At 46.6% G+C, this 13,745-nt stretch overlaps 1 protein-coding gene across 3 annotated transcripts in view; it reads left to right on the top strand.

The window, feature by feature from the left end:
- Positions 1-13,745, top strand: part of PHACTR1 (phosphatase and actin regulator 1) — a gene marked incomplete at its 5' end in the record, with an annotated part of 446,140 nt that overhangs the window by 390,073 nt on the left and 42,322 nt on the right. The window lies entirely within an intron of this gene.

Here is a 13,745-nt window from a genome sequence, read left to right as displayed (position 1 = left end):
TAACCACAAGTCAATACAGCCATATTTGGGGGTTAGGTTTCTCATGGATTTGGGGGAACACATTCTAATCATAGTCTGAATCATGGAAAGATCTGTCAACAATTCTTTGTTGAATAGCTGCTTGGAATAGGTGTTGTGTCTGGAGCCGGGGAAGAGAACAGTGAAGACAACAGAGAGCCTTAGCAGAGCCTTGAGACCCTGGGAGGTCAGACTAAAGGAGCTCATCTGTGAAGGGGACAGGTGAAAGGGGCCCTTATAACAGGACAATCAGTTCTTGAGGGGGGAGGGTACCTCAGGGTTGTATTCTCTGACAGCTAAAAGAAAAGTGTGGCCAGATGACCAGTGTGGTGGTTTGAATATACTTGCCCCAGGGAGTGGCACTATTGGGAGGAGTGGCCTTGTTAGAGTAGACGTAGCCTCAGACGTAGACATAGAGAGAGGAAATTTGCCACTGTGGGAGGTAAGCTTTGAGACCCTCCTCCTAGTTGCCTAGAAGATCTGAAGATCAAGATATAGAACTCAGCTCCTCCAGCACCATGCCCGCCTGGATGCTGACATGCTTTCTGCCATGATGATAATGGGCTGAACCTGCAAGCCAGTCCAAATGAAATGTTGTCTTTTCTAAGAGTTGTTTTGGCCATGGTGTCTCTTCACAGCAGTAAACCCTAACTAAGACAACGGGGAATGAGAGAACATCCAGGTCAGTCCACAGGAAAGAGTACAACACCCTCTCCAATTGGGTGAAGGAGACTTTTCGTGTGAAATGGGACTAAGCTGCCAATTATACTCTAAGTTTGTAGAAGGTTGATCATAGAAAATGGGAGTAAAGGAGAGATGATGGAAAACTGTAATCACACGTAAGAGTCATCCAGCCATTGGTGAGGACACTTAGAGACCCGTAAGAATGCTTGGGCAGCAGTGATAGTGCATCCCCATAAGCGCCAAACTCAGGAGGCAGGGCAAGAAGATTGAAAGTTCGAATCCAGCCTAGACCACACAGTGAAACCTCAAAGAAGAGGGGAGATCAAATATCCTGCCATCAGCAACAATTCTACACGGAGAAAAACCATATAAGTTATGGAATGGTCTAATGGCCTGTAACAGTCTCTAACTCTACTCTGTGTATATTAAAGTAGATTATTAACTCTGATGTAGAAGCTATTAGAAATTGAATAGCTCTTTCTCAGCTACAGTCCTATTATTGTCTGCAATTCCCAGCAGCACCTACTGAGCACTGAATGCCCATTGTTGTGACAGACACACAGGAATCAAACAGGAGCTAGGGATCTAGCTCTATGAGTAGAGTGGTTACCTGGTCTGGACAAAGACCTGGGTTCGATCCCCAGCACTTTATGAAACTGGGGACTGTTTGTAACCAGAGCCCTCAGAAGTGAAACCAAGGGCTTGAGAGATTTCTCAGTGGTTAGGAGTACTGACTGCTCTTCCAGACATCCTGAGTTCAATTCCCAGCAGCCACATGGTGGCTCACAACCATCTGCAATGGGATCTGATGCCTTCTTCTGGTGTGTCTGAAGACAGCTACAGTGTACTTATATATAATAAATAAATAAATTACAAAAAAAGAAGTAGAACCAAAATATGTTAGTTCAAGGTTGCCCTCAGCTTCATAGCAAATTCTTGGATAGCCTGAACTATATGGAGACTTGTCTCAAAGGACATTGTCTTTTGTTTGAAATATTAAAATAGACATAAAACTTATTATTTCTTTATGAAATGTTTCTGTTTTTACATTTTATCTAGGGATGAAGTTGTTACTTATTGAGAATAACAGAAAAGAATCATGATGTTTAAATTGGACACATGACATTGAAATCTGTAGCATATTCCCCCTGGGGGGAAAAACCCTTCAGTCTCTAAAATTCTATGATCTAAATTCATGATTATTTCTGAAGCTTTCAAAGAACCCAGTTTAGCTTATAACCCTGGGGCAGATCCATTTCATAGTATTAGTTACTTTCCTTCCTATTGTCTCAAGGTGCCAGGGTATTCTAAAGACGAATACTTGGTCCTGGGCTCAGTGGTCCCACAGTTTCTCTCAGCCTTGCCAGCACGGCATTTTGACTGCATTAAATTACATTTGTGCTGTTTCGCTGTCAAATCAGAATGTCCCGAGGTAAAGTGCAGACACGACTCATTGCCCTAGCGAAGTGAAACTCCGAAGGTCTCAGTGTGACTCACTGATAAATTGGCATTGATTTGGAGCTGTATTTTGTTTGTAGCACAATGAAGGCCATGTGTCATTGCATGCAATGTGTTTCTGGGGAAAAGTATTCATGTCCATACAAGAGAACCCCAAAATCCCATGCACTTCTGTTCAGTGCTTGTCTTTGCTTCTTAGAAGCCAGACTTACCAACCTCCTATTTTACGTTTGTGCTTTGATCTCAAGGTATAGACTTATCCTGAAGAGCTACCTACACACAGTGTCTTTTAGGTTTAACTGCTATGGCAAGGGGTATGATACGGTCTCGATGCAAGGTGATCTCATCATGAGCAAGATCTCTCCTCTCTGTACATGGACAAGTCAGTCAGCTGCCAGAAAACTGACATAGGTCAATACTCATTAACACAGCGTTATCTCTTCCAGTTGTGGAACTAAAGGTGTCTCTTAATGACAAAATGGCTCTGGGTTGGGAACCACTGGCCTGGAGTGTTTAAGATGACTTGTTCAGGGTATTACCCTGTGAGTCTCTTCAAAAGCAACTTCAGTATGATGCCCAGGAGTTTTCTGTGCCCCATGTATAACAAGGACTCACCCAGATCCTGTTGTGTTGAGTTCTGATTTGCAGTGTCTGACTGGCATTCTAGAAGATGAATGTATGCTAATACTGGTTCTATGTGGTGAGCTATTTGGACTCCTCCTTTATCTCTGGAGCAGTTATCCACTGATCTATAAGTCCTACTCTAGCTCTTGAGCCTTTCTCATGTTGTCCCAATCCGTGGTTTACTGAATGTACTAGTCACCCATTCAAATGAACCTGGCTGTGCTGCAGAGTACCAGAAAGAGGTAGATAACTGTGATTATTTTTCTCATTGTCAGAGTGAAAAACCCAAGGTGTTTGTCCGAGGCCATAGAACTGGAGGGAAACAAGCATTACTGACTCAGGCAGAAGCACTGTAGGGTCTGAGTCTCACACTCACGTTTCTAAACCTCATGTGCTATTTAATCAGACACCACACATCTTAGTATCCCAGAGGAAGAAATGGATCTCTACTCCCATCATCTGAGGAGTTCCAAATACCACAACAGATATAAGCACACAGAACACTTTCACGCTCCTATTCGAGTCAGCCAAGGACCACCTTTCCACACACTGTCACAGCTAAACATAGGTGGTCCTCCATTTGTCTCATGGAAACATGCCGTCCGTTTGAAATCTTGATCCACCTTCCCTCAAACAGGCAGACTAGGCCAGTGAGCTGACTCAGGAGGTCAAATACACTTGCTGCCAACTCTGATTGAACATGAGTTCAATCCCTGGGACCCATATAGTGGATGGAGAAAACCAACACCTGAAAGCTGTCCAACACCTCCACACAGGCATAGAGGCATGTACACACATACACACAGATAAATGTTTCCAAAACTTTATATGTTAGCAAGGCTATGATTGCTATGATCACATTTAGAATATGAACCTGTGTCTTCTCACCCCAGGCCTTGAGTTTTCCACGAGCCATGTGTCTACCTTCTCTCCAAGAGCCAACGAAGCCCATTCTTCCCCTTAACAACCAGTCTGAATTTTCCCTCTTACAAGCAGGCTGGGTATGAGATACATTTTACACAACAGATTCACAACAGTGTACTCTTATAATGAAAAGCAAGCAGGGCAGATGTTCCTGCAACCCACCTCTCATGTGGCAACGCATTTTGCTGGGAAGAGCACCAGAATGAGAGTTTATTAGGAAACGTACAGGTGGGTTTGGATTCTAGACTTGGGTGATACAACTGTTTTTGGATAATTTGGACGAGTATACCACATCCAAATTGTGGATGGGGAGGTGTGCAGAGAGAGAGAGCAGGCTAAAGATGAAAGAGAGATTACCAACTGTGGGATCTAGCCTTGGGTGATGAAATGTTGTCACAGTCATCCTCTTTCCACTGTCCTGCTTTATTTTCCCCAGTGTCTCACCCCTGCTTTACATGTTAATTATCTATTGGTTCATCATCTGTTTCCTCAATAACAATTAAACTCACAAGGACAGTGCTTTGATTTGCCCTTGGTATCTTCCTAGAAGCTAGAACAGCCTGAGAACCTTTGTGAAAAATCAATGCACAAGCGAGTTTGCCCAAAATGGGAGGCCTGATGTTCACAAACTAAAGCCTAGATACAGGGGCATCTGGAAAGCTCAAGTGTAAAATGGTCCTATTTTGATGAGAGACCCGTGTGCAGAATGCTCTTTATTGTGTCCTCTTGTCTCAGTGGGGAAGTAAAAGCTATCTTCTCTCTTCTTTGTCTCAGCTGTCAATCAAGTAAAATAAAGAGAAAGAATATAAGGGGAAGCAACCCTGTAATCCTGGTACCAGGAAGGCTCATGAAAGAGGATTCCAAGTTTGAGGTCTCCCTAGGCTATAAAATGAAACCCCATCTGCAAAATGAAATTACGGGGGCTGGTGAGATGGCTCGGTTGCTGAAATGCGTGTCAGTCAGGTGTGAGGATCTGAGTTCGGATTCCCAGCACCCACGTGAAAGCTAAATGCAACAGTGCATTTCTGTAACTCCAGCACTGGGGCCAGATGGGAGAAAGGAAGCCCTCTGGAGATCATTAGCCAGTCCTAACAGAACTGATGTGCTCTGGGCTCAGTAAGAGATCTTGTCTCCAAAAATAAAGTGAAGAGAAAGGAAGATACCTAATCTCAACCTCTGTCCTCCACACATGTATACATATACATCCATGCACACACACATATGAACATGGACATGTACCCTACCTGATACACTTGCAAAATTACAAAACAAGAGAGTAACATACTGGTATTCACTTCCCTACCATTCAAATGGTCATATGTCTTCAAGAAACCACTCTCTAGTTTCTGAAAATTAAGAGACTGGTCGTTCATATTGTGTACTGGAACGAGCCAAGACACAGAGCCTAGTTTTAAAATTTTATATAGAAAATAATGTGGAAATATCAGCAAGCGGTTGCAGCCATTCGTCAGAAGGTCCCCTTTCAAGGGAGCATCCAGATACCACTTTGCCTCCATCAAGTGGTAATAAGCTGGTGTGGAGAAAGCCCTGTGACCCACCGATCCACCATGAGTGTGGGAATTACTACCTAATGAACATCTCTATGGCCCACATAAAGAACTGAGGGCAAGTTGTGAAATTAAAAGTCACTGTCATAGGCCTAGAAGATATCTGGGTCAATTCAGTCAGGTGATAAGGCACAATCCATGCTGGGAATGTGAGTCTGGCAGTTCCCTAGGGCTTCCTAGGAAGTCATTCTAGCCTATTTGGTGAGCCCCAGGCCACTGAGAACTTCTGTCTCAAAACTGAAAGCAGACTGGACGACTCCTGAGGAATGACAGCTAAGGCTCCTACACACTCACATGCACACCCATGTACCTGCACATACATGTGCACACACACCAACAAAAAAAATACTATTTTAAATCCTTAATCTCCCAGAAAGTTTTTGAGGATAACTGTAACATCATTCCTAACCAAAAAAGGGGGGAGTTATTGCTTTCTGGCACACATCTGTGGTTAAAATGGGCCAAGAAGACATTTATCTCCCCCAAAGGATAGAGAACATTTATTCCCTGCAAATATGACATAGAAAATGAAATTAAGTTCCAGCGGGAATGAGCTGTAATTTCATCCCTGTGCGTTCCAAAGAGAGTTTTCAGAGGAGAGAGAGAGAGAGAGTAATCGGCCCTTTTCCTCTTGGAGATCAAAAACGTGTGAGAAATTATGCTACAAATTGCAGAGCCTGCGGCTGAAAATGTCAGAAATAACCACCAAAGCCCAAGAAAACAGTTTGATCAGCTTCGTCTTAAGAAAGCGGGCGCACGTTGTCCAGTGGCCCGGAATGAGCCTGCTAAGATAAGAAGCAAACCATTAGAACGTTGTTTTTCTCCCTTGGACTTTAGTCAGCAGACACTGTGCTGTGCACTAAACAGGCTAGGGTACTCAGCCTTCCTGGGGAGGGGGTGTATTTGGAATTCCTTTCTCCAGAAGTTGTAATGGTTTAAATGAATTCATTTTCCTGACTGTTCTCTGTCCTTCTAGGAACCAGTGACCCATAATTCTGAAACTGTCCAGGATCTGACAATCCTCAGTGTGTTGAGTACCAACTTATACAATACACAGGCTGACCCGTAGCGTACCCCTTCCCAGCACCCTCCATTCTGATGGTGAAACCAGTCATGGTGCTCATACCTGACTTTGTCTTTTAGTGTCTGTAAATGTTCTAGCTTGGCTGGGTAACCAACAGAGATGGTAGTAGGAGCCAGGAGGTGGAGCCAGGAAGACTGTGAGCCAGTCACTTGCTGGACCTCCTGGTCTTAGATTCCTCCTCAGTTAAATGGGCAGAGATCCTTTCTGACCTTGTGGGCTGCTGCAAAGTCAGAGGGAGGGGCTGGTGCTGGCAACTGCTGTCCAGCGATACACAGAAACGCCAGCAAGCTGTCAAATGCTAGTCATTGTGATATCTCCATTGATAGCGTGTTACTGGAGGAGAGGTTGCAGGGGTGTGCATATATGGGGGGGTATCATTTGTATGTGTGTGTATATGCATGTGTGTATATATGTTTACATGTGTGTGTTGAGATATTCTCCCATGCAGGCTTCACCCTCCAGGGTGCTGGGTTACCAAGAAAATCAAAGAATAAACAATCAAGCATTGGAACCAGTCAGAATTCCTACTAAAGTGAGCACAGTAACTCAAGTGCATATTCTCTTTGGGAGCACGCTTCCTTTTTTATCCTCTTGAGAATCTAAAAGGGCTAATGAATAGAGGCTGGAGACAATTGTAGGTAGTCTACAAAGACTATCCTCAATGCCTCTGCTTCCCAGATGCTAAGATCCAAGTTGCATCACCCCCAGCTTCGATACTGATTAGAAAAATAGGTTCGGACATTTTGGTGGATTCACACACATTCCTGGAAGACACCATTTTTTCTGCTCATACAAACTGAGGCATTCTGGCACTTGGTAGATTGACACTTCAGGAAGATGTCCCTCCAGTGTCCGTCTGCAGCTGTGTTTGCAATGTCTCTACCAGGCAGTTGTTAGCCACCTACATGGGGGTCCCTATTTTTCAGCGCTGGTGGCGACAGGTGCTTTATATCTGTCATTGTGGTTCGGTTCCCTCCTGCGAAATCCTGTTCTATACCCGATCTCATCTTCAAGGAGAAAAATCACAGACTTTTTTTTTTCAATCACAGACCATCTGTCTTAGTGACTTTTCTATTGCTGTGAGAGACACCATGACCAAGGCAACTTAAAACTGAGCCTTAGAGTTCCAGAGGGTTACAGTCTATGACCCATCGTAGTAGAAGGCCTGGCAGCGGGCAAGGAGACAAGAGGACATGGCACTGAAGCAAGTGCTGAGCATTTATGTTGTTATCCACACACTGGAGACAGAGAGACAGAGACAAAGAGAAAGGAGAAGGAGGTAACTCTAACTTGGAATGGTGTGTGCTTTTGAAACTTCAAAGCCCACCTCCAGGGACACACCTCCTCCAACAAGACCACAGTTCCTTCTCCCTCCAAACAGCTCTACCAACTAGGGACCAAATATTCAAATTTACCACCTGTGGATTCCATGTCCATTCAAACCACCATGCCACCTGTAAGATTGAGTTTCTTTATTTTTTAAAAATAAAAATCAATTTAGTTTTTAAAAGAATTGTTTATATATATATATATATATATATATATATATATATATATATATACATTGTAGCCGTCTTCAGACACACCAGAAGAGGGCATCAGATTCCATTACAGGTGGTTGTGAGCCAACCCGAGGTTGCTGGGAATTGATCTCAGAACCTTTGGAAGAGCAGTCAGTGCTCTTAACCTCTGAGCCATCTCTCCAGCCCAGGGTTGGGTTTCTTATCTCCTTCATCCACCACCCACTTTGGACCCACTTTGGAGCTTCCTGCCTTAAGGCATTCTTGTTTTCTAGCTTCCAAATTTTCTTCACACCAAACAAGAATACCTGTTATCTGCTTCCCGTCCCTAACTCCCAGGTGTCTATTTTAAGCTCTGTGCCTTTTAGGGAGCGTGGTAATTAAATCATGAAGGTAGAGAGAGGAGAAGGCAAGGCTGGGACAAAACTCGAACCATGAAATCACATTCGTGTCCCTTTCATACATACCGACTTTCCATGATACCCCAGAAAAGACATCCAGGCATGGCTAGCATATAACTAGGTATCTTTGCTAGGTATCTTGTAGAGTGGCCTTGAGGGCAAAGCAGAAAGGAGCCCACTTCGTCCAGTTTATGGTTTAACATCATATTTGTCACCCTAGAGAGACCGTTCATCGTGTGTTCTACCTAACCCACTGCTCCCACTGCTGTGTCTGTGCAATTAACAGGGAAATGGGCTGTCTCCAAACACTAATCGATAACAAAATGCTGCATTGCAGTAAATACATGATTTTGTCCCATTCAGTAATTGTTGTTTTTGAGTTGATTTAGTTCATTGCCTTGACTAACATAGTTCATGAGGTGTTAACTGGATTTTCCTTTGTATCATTGAGAAGTTATACAAAGGAAAAATACATTGGAGTTATACGTTGGAAACAGTGAAAGGATGAAAGTTAATTGAATTTAAATTAAACACAGCAATAACTTGAAACATAATTGAAAGCTTCAAAAGAAAGCTTCATGTTTTAATACAGCATAGTAAAAAACCTTTAGGATAAAATATTTTAGCCTAAAGCTCTGATATATAACATACCTTCACAATCCACTTATTTATGAATGTCAAAACTTTTTGATGTAAAAACACATTGAGTTTTCTGTGTTCAGATGTATTTTAATAAGGATATAAGCTCTGTTTTTGATGGCTCTGAAAAAGAAATAAAATTGTCTCCAGTCTGGGGATGTATGTCAGTGGTGGAGAACTGTCTCCGGTCTGGGGATGTATGTCAGTGGTGGAGCACTGTCTCCAGTCTGGAGATGAATGTCAGCGGTGGAGCACTGTCTCCGGTCTGGGGATGTATGTCAGTGGTGGAGCACTGTCTCTGGTCTGGAGATGTATGTCAGTGGTAAAGCACTGTCTCCGGTCTGGGGATGTATGTCAGTGATGGAGCACTGTCTCCGGTCTGAAGATGTATGTCAGTGGTGGAGCACTGTCTCCAGTCTGGAGATGAATGTCAGTAGTGGAACACTGTCTCCGGTCTGGGAATGTATGTCAGTGGTGGAGCACTGTCTCCGGTCAGGGGATGTATGTCAGTGGTGGAGCACTGTCTCCGGTCTGGGGATGTATGTCAGTGGTGGAGCACTGTCTCCAGTCTGGGGATGTATGTCAGTGGTGGAGCACTGTCTTCGGTCTGGGGATGTATGTAAGTGGTGGAGCACTGTCTCCAATTTGGGGATGAATGTCAGTGGTGGAGCACTGTCTCCGGTCTGGAGATGAATGTCAGTGGTGGAGCACTGTCTCCGTTCTGAGGATGAATGTCAGTGGTGGAGCACTGTATCCGGTCTGGGGATGAATGTCAGTGGTGGAGCACTGTCTCTGGTCTGGGGATATATGTCAGTGGTGGAGCACTGTCTCTGGTCTGGGGATATATGTCAGTAGTGGAGCACTGTCTCCGGTCTGGGGATGTATGTCAGTGGTGGAGCACTGTCTCCGGTCTGGGGATGAATGTCAGTGGTGGAGCACTGTCTTCGGTCTGGGGATGAATGTCAGTGGTGGAGCACTGTCTCCGGTCTGGGGATGTATGTCAGTGGTGGAGCACTCTCTCCGGTCTGGGGATGTATGTCAGTGGTGGAGCACTGTCTCCGGTCTGGGGATGAATGTCAGTGGTGGAGCACTGTCTCCAATCTGGGGATGAATGTCAGTGGTGGAGCACTGTCTCCGGTCTGGGGTTGAATGTCAGTGGTGGAGCACTGTCTCCGGTCTGGGGATGTATGTCAGTGGTGGAGCACTGTCTCCGGTCTGGGGATGAATGTCAGTGGTGGAGCACTGTCTCTGGTCTGGGGATGAATGTCAGTGGTGGAGCGATGTATGTCAGTGGTGGAGCACTGTCTCCGGTCTGGGGATGAATGTAAGTGGTGGAGCACTGTCTCCGGTCTGGGGATGAATGTAAGTGGTGGAGCACTGTCTCCGGTCTGGGGATGAATGTCAGTGGTGGAGCACTGTCTCCGGTCTGGGGATATATGTCAGTGGTGGAGCACTGTCTCCGGTCTGGGGATGTATGTCAGTGGTGGAGCACTGTCTTCGGTCTGCGGATGAATGTCAGTGGTGGAGCACTGTCTCCAATCTGGGGATGAATGTCAGTGGTGGAGCACTGTCTCCGGTCTGGAGATGAATGTCAGTGGTGGAGCACTGTCTCCGTTCTGGGGATGAATGTCAGTGGTGGAGCACTGTCTCCGGTCTGGGGATGAATGTCAGTGGTGGAGCACTGTCTCCAGTCTGGGGATGTATGTCAGTGGTGGAGCATTGTCTGCGGTCTGGGGATATATGTCAGTGGTGGAGCACTGTCTCCGGTCTTAGGATGTATGTCAGTGGTGGAGCACTTTCTCTGGTCTGGGGATGAATGTCAGTGGTGGAGCACTGTCTCCGGTCTGGGGATGTATGTCAGTGGTGGAGCACTGTTTCCGGTCTGGGGATGAATGCCAATGGTGGAGCACTGTCTCCGGTCTGAGGATATATGTCAGTGGTGGAGCACTGTCTCCAGTCTGAGAATGTATGTCAGTGGTGGAGCACTGTCTCCGGTCTGGGGATGAATGTCAGTGGTGGAGCACTGTCTCCGGTCTGGGGATGAATGTCAGTGGTGGAGCACTGTCTCCGGTCTGGGGATTAATGTCAGTTGTGGAGCACTGTCTCCGGTCTGGGGATATATGTCAGTGGTGGAGCACTGTCTCTGGTCTGGGGATATATGTCAGTGGTGGAGCACTGTCTCCAGTCTTGGGATGTATGTCAGTGGTGGAGCACTGTCTCTGGTCTGGGGATGAATGTCAGTGGTGGAGCACTGTCTCCGGTCTGGGTATGTATGTCAGTGGTGGAGCACTGTCTCCGGTCTGGGGATGAATGTCAGTGGTGGAGCATTGTCTGCGGTCTGGGGATATATGTCAGTGGTGGAGCACTGTCTCCGGTCTTAGGATGTATGTCAGTGGTGGAGCACTTTCTCTGGTCTGGGGATGTATGTCAGTGGTGGAGCACTGTCTCCGGTCTGGGGATGAATGTCAGTGGTGGAGCACTGTCTCCGGTCTGGGGATGAATGTCAGTGGTGGAGCACTGTCTCCGGTCTGGGGATGAATGTCAGTGGTGGAGCACTGTCTCCGGTCTGGGGATGTATGTCAGTGGTGGAGCACTGTCTCCGGTCTGGGGATGAATGTCAGTGGTGGAGCACTGTCCCCGGTCTGGGGATTAATATCAGTGGTGGAGCACTGTCTCCGGTCTGGGGATGTATGTCAGTGGTGGAGCACTGTCTGTGGTCTGGGGATATATGTCAGTGGTGGAGCACTGTCTTTGGTCCTGGGATGTATGTCAGTGGTGGAGCACTGTCTCTGGTCTGGGGATGAATGTCAGTTGTGGAGCACTGTCTCCGGTCTGGGGATGTATGTCAGTGGTGGAGCACTGTCTCCGGTCTGGGGATGAATGTCAGTGGTGGAGCACTGTCTCTGGTTTGGGGATATATGTCAGTGGTGGAGCACTGTCTTTGGTCTGGGGATATATGTCAATGGTGGAGCACTGTCTCCGGTCTGGGGATATATGTCAGTGGTGGAGCACTGTCTCTGGTCTGGGGATGTATGTCAGTGGTGGAGCACTGTCTCCGGTCTGGGGATGAATGTCAGTGGTGGAGCACTGTCTCCGGTCTGGGGATGAATGTCAGTGGTGGAGCACTGTCTCCGGTCTGGGGATGAATGTTAGTGGTCGAGCACTGTCTCCGGTCTGGGGATGTATGTCAGTGGTGGAGCACTGTCTCCGGTCTGGGGATGAATGTCAGTGGTGGAGCACTGTCCCCGGTCTGGGGATTAATATCAGTGGTGGAGCACTGTCTCCGGTCTGGGGATGTATGTCAGTGGTGGAGCACTGTCTGTGGTCTGGGGATATATGTCAGTGGTGGAGCACTGTCTTTGGTCCTGGGATGTATGTCAGTGGTGGAGCACTGTCTCTGGTCTGGGGATGAATGTCAGTTGTGGAGCACTGTCTCCGGTCTGGAGATGTATGTCAGTGGTGGAGCACTGTCTCCGGTCTGGGGATGAATGTCAGTGGTGGAGCACTGTCTCTGGTTTGGGGATATATGTCAGTGGTGGAGCACTGTCTTTGGTCTGGGGATATATGTCAATGGTGGAGCACTGTCTCCGGTCTGGGGATATATGTCAGTGGTGGAGCACTGTCTCTGGTCTGGGGATGTATGTCAGTGGTGGAGCACTGTCTCCGGTCTGGGGATATATGTCAGTGGTGGAGCACTGTCTTTGGTCTGGGGATGTATGTCAGTGTGGAGCACTGTCTCCGGTCTGGGGATGAATGTCAGTGGTGGAGCACTGTCTCCGGTCTAGGGATGTATGTCAGTGGTGGAGCACTGTCTCCAGTCCGGGGATGTATGTCAGTGGTGGAGCACTATCTCCGGTCTGGGGATGAATGTCAGTGGTGGAGCACTTGACCAGCATTTGTGAGGCCTTGGGCTCAATCCCCAGCACTGAACAAAGAGAACAGAGGGAAGGAAGGAGTGGGGAGAGGAGGAAAGAAGGAAGGAAACAATGGCTTGTTTCTGGCTCTGCATTCCGACTATTATTTTTAATATTACATTTACTATTATAAGGCATTTGTTGTTTTTGTTTTTCTTTGTATTCTCTCTTCTCTCTTATATGGCACCCCAACTAGGAGTTTCCACTCCCTCCCCTCCTCCCAGCTCCTCCCTATAACTTCCCATCCCCCATCCCTCCACACTTCACCTCCTCTCAGGGAGCAGGACATCACTAAATATGTCATACAAGCTACAACAGACCAGGCACGTATGCTCACGTCAAGGCTGGATGAGGCAACCTAGTAGGAGGAAAAGCGTTCCAGAGGCAGGCAACAGCGTCAGAGACAGCCTCCCTGCTCGCACTCTTGGGAGTCCCACCAGAACACCAAGTTACATAACTGTAACTTATTTGCAGAGGTCCTGGGTCAGACCCATACAGGCTCCCTGATCTCTATGATCAGTTGAGGTCTGGTCAGTTGATTCAATGGACCTTGTTCTTGTGGTGTCTTTGGCTTCATACAAGAAGACTCTATGTTGCTATGAGATCTTCACAGAGGATTTATTAGGAAATTGTAACGGTGTATATTTTCCAGTTGTCTAATAGTGGATGCTTTTGGCATCTTTTTCATTGAAAATATATGAGAGCAGCGTTGGTTTTAAGGGCATCATTCTTACAAAACTGACCACTAGGGCGGGGTGGGGAGTTAGGCTATGGTTACCTGTGACTGCCTGCTCAACCCTGACACCATCCTGGGAAGAGTGCTTCCTGTAGGTGGTCCATGGACACAGGGTTCAGCCTTCCATTTGTCTCAGCTCTCCTCTCCGTGTCTCCGTCCAGATCATGTCAAACTA

The sequence above is a fragment of the Micromys minutus genome, assembly GCF_963924665.1.
Source record: "Micromys minutus genome assembly, chromosome: 1".
NCBI classification, from domain to species: domain Eukaryota; kingdom Metazoa; phylum Chordata; class Mammalia; order Rodentia; family Muridae; genus Micromys; species Micromys minutus.
This window is presented reverse-complemented; position numbering and strand designations above follow the sequence as displayed.